Below are 3439 nucleotides of genomic sequence, written 5' to 3' on the forward strand. Positions count from 1 at the left end.
TTATTATTATTATTATTATTATTATTATTATTATTATTACTCACCTTAGTTATTAACGTTGCTCACTGAGGACACCTGCTGGTCAATATTTATGGGGTAGTTTTTTTAGGATATTGGACCCACTTTAGTCAACACAAGACTTTTGTGCAGTTACTCCTGCAGATTTTATGCAGCTTTCAACTTATCTTGAGTTACCATGACTACCTGTCAACATTGAGCTGTTCTGCAAAGCTTCTACACAGCTTTCATCTTATCCTGAGTTACTATGACTACCTGTCAACATTGAGCTGTTCAGGAATATCACTGAATTAGTCATTAAAGTATTAGAAAAATCTTACTTTGGTTACAAACGTTACTAACCGAGAACATCTGCTGGTCAGTCTTTACGGGTTGTTTTATGGATACTATTGGAGCTACTTTAGTGGGTTCTAACGTGCCACTGTAGATTCTGCTTTCATCTTAGTCTCTGTTACCATGACAACATTGCGCTGATCTGCAAAGCTACATTTAATGACTGTAGGAGTATTGTAAATCACATGCACATTATTATAACCACCATCTGAAAAAAAAAAAAAAAAAAAAAAAAAAATTAAGTTATCACAAATTTTAAACACACCCTTTACAATCACTGTACATGTTTTCTCTTAATTAAATATTAATATTAAAAACCTGTAACTATTTCTGCTGATCTTCTAGAACAATGTTGATCATTCAAATACATTTGTCATGATTGATTTATAAAGAAAGTGTCTATTCATACGGTTGCCGTACGGACAACCCCCGTTGCTATTGTTACTTTTACTGAAATACACGTACACGTAGAATAAATTACAGAATTAATTTAGTAACGTTAAAAAAAAAAAAACGTTACTACATAAGAAATGCAGTTGCACAGAATATTTAGGTGTCATTGACAGTGATATTTAAATGATGCTGAAATATAATTAACATCCATGTTAATAGCCAACATTCAATTTTAAAACCGTATTTTTCCTGTTAATTCCCATGGAAAGTTAAAGTTTCCAACTCTGTAAAATTATCAAAATTTTTCAGCCCTAGTTAATATGTTTATTTGTATTATTTTGAGTGTATGCTATTATATAATTTATTACAATTTCCCATTAGTTCCAATAAATTATTCCATAAAAAGTTTATATTTTTGAGTATTTCCAAAATTCTTGATCTTAAGTTCTCGTGCAAATTTTTTAGAACTTTATCGCCCCTTCATGGCCCTAGTGCAGACCAGTGGGACTTCAGATATTTTTTTATTGATTTGTACTTTCTATTTATTTATTTTTTCATTTTCTTTAAGTTTCTTAGACACTTCCAATTCAGTAATAATGAATCCAGATGATTACTGGAATGCTTTCCTCTCAGATGTGGAAGCATATCACGTTGATGAGACACATTTTTCTCATCGACTGTCTCGGTGTGGTCTAGCCCTCAGAGGTCAGTGAGAGTGACATCATCCTGAAAGGAGTGTTAAGTCTCTTTATGATGAGCTGTAATCATTATGCTTTTATGGTTTGATAAAATATTGTGGAATAAGGCACACTGTAGACTGTATACTGTCAAACTCAAGGCCAGGGGGCCAAATCTGGCCCTTAAGAGCATCCAATTCGGGCCGCAGCAGCAAGTAAAAGGGTTAAGTAGCTTGTTCATGTATGGTTAACATGGGAGCATTAATTCTTCTTTCATTCAGAATAAAAGTTAAATCCACACACACACGCATGCACACACACACTTTATTATTATTATTATTATTATTATTATTATTATTATTATTATTATTATTCACCTTAGTTATAAACGTTGCTCACTGAGGACACCTGCAGGTCAATATTTATGAGGTAGTTTTTTTAGAATACTGGACCCATTTTAGTCGTTTTTAAAAGACGTTTGTGCAGTTACTCCTGCATATTTTATGCAGCTTTCAACTTATCCTTAGTCACCATGACTACCTGTCAACATTGAGCTGTTCTGCAAAGTTTATACGCAGCTTTCAACTTATCCTGAGTTACCATGACTACCTGTCAACATTGAGCTGTTCTGCAAAGTTTATACGCAGCTTTCAACTTATCCTGAGTTACCATGACTACCTGTCAACATTGAGCTGTTCTGCAAAGCTGCATTTAAGACAATTTTATGAAATTATTTATGAACAGTTTAATTGCAGTCCAAACAAATCTGACGTTGCACATTCTTGAATCAAGCTGCGGCCATGTTGAAAGTCTCAGGTCAGGCAGATCCTGATGCGCTGAGATATTTTAGACACAGACACACACACAAACAGAGGTGTTTTATAGATTAGATTTATATTTAACATTTAGATTGTATATGTAATATTTATATTTAACATTCAGATTTAGATGTAACATTGACATTATTATTTTAATGAGAAAATAATATCACAAAATTCACATTTCTCACATACTGTGAAATTTTTTTGATTGCTTTATTTGTTCATTGGTTCTTTGGAAAGAGACAAATCCCCTTGACAAGAAAAAAAAACAATCAAAACAAAAAATCACTTCAATCAAAATAAAAAAAATTTCAATCAAAAAAAAAGTGTTTAAATGCAAGAAAATATTTGAGACCCAAATGATTGTATTCTAACACTTTTTTCTTTGATTGAAAAGGTTGTTTTTATTCAAGTCATTTTTTTATTGGAAATAATTTTTTGATTGAATAATAAAGACTTAAATCTACCTCCACACTAGGTGGGTTTAGCTGGTCAATCAATTCCAAATAATAAAGACCACAGCACTTAGTGCAAAATATGGGACTTAAAGCAGAGGAGCCTACCATTGTATTTATTTTACCTTAGAAATAATTTTTTTAAAGTATTAAAATAATAAATTGTAAATCTAACAGCTTTATTTTTTCATATTGCTACTATATAACAACTAAATGATAATTACATTTAAAATACTTGTATTAACTGATATGAACGACTTTTTTAGTTCTTTACAAAAAAGGTCAATAATTCAAATTATTACTGATATTTATTACTTTGAAAAAGTCAGCACATTAGCTACATTACTTCTTTTAAATTAATTATTAACAGTATTTAGTGTTAAAGAAGAAAAAAAACGAATGCCTTAAAGAAATTAAGAAGTTAATATTGTGCAGAAGATACCACAGCACACTTCCAGAAGGGCTGTGGAGCTCTTCAGGATTTTGCTGTCATGCCAGCAGAAAAACAGGGAATTTATGCATTTATCACAAAATACTGTGAATGGCAAAAAAGGTTGAAAATAAGACAAATTTTAAGGTTATTATTACATATGTCTACAGTCGTCTCTAAATTATAGATATCATGTTATTACATTTAAATTGTCAATATTCGTAGAGTAGCGCTAATGAGCTCCAAAAACGTCGTAGAAGAAGCCGGCAGAGCTTCCTGATTGGCTGATAATCTACGCTGCCCGGAAGTAGC

Source organism: Gouania willdenowi, chromosome 16 (assembly GCF_900634775.1).
Source record: "Gouania willdenowi chromosome 16, fGouWil2.1, whole genome shotgun sequence".
Taxonomy (NCBI): domain Eukaryota; kingdom Metazoa; phylum Chordata; class Actinopteri; order Blenniiformes; family Gobiesocidae; genus Gouania; species Gouania willdenowi.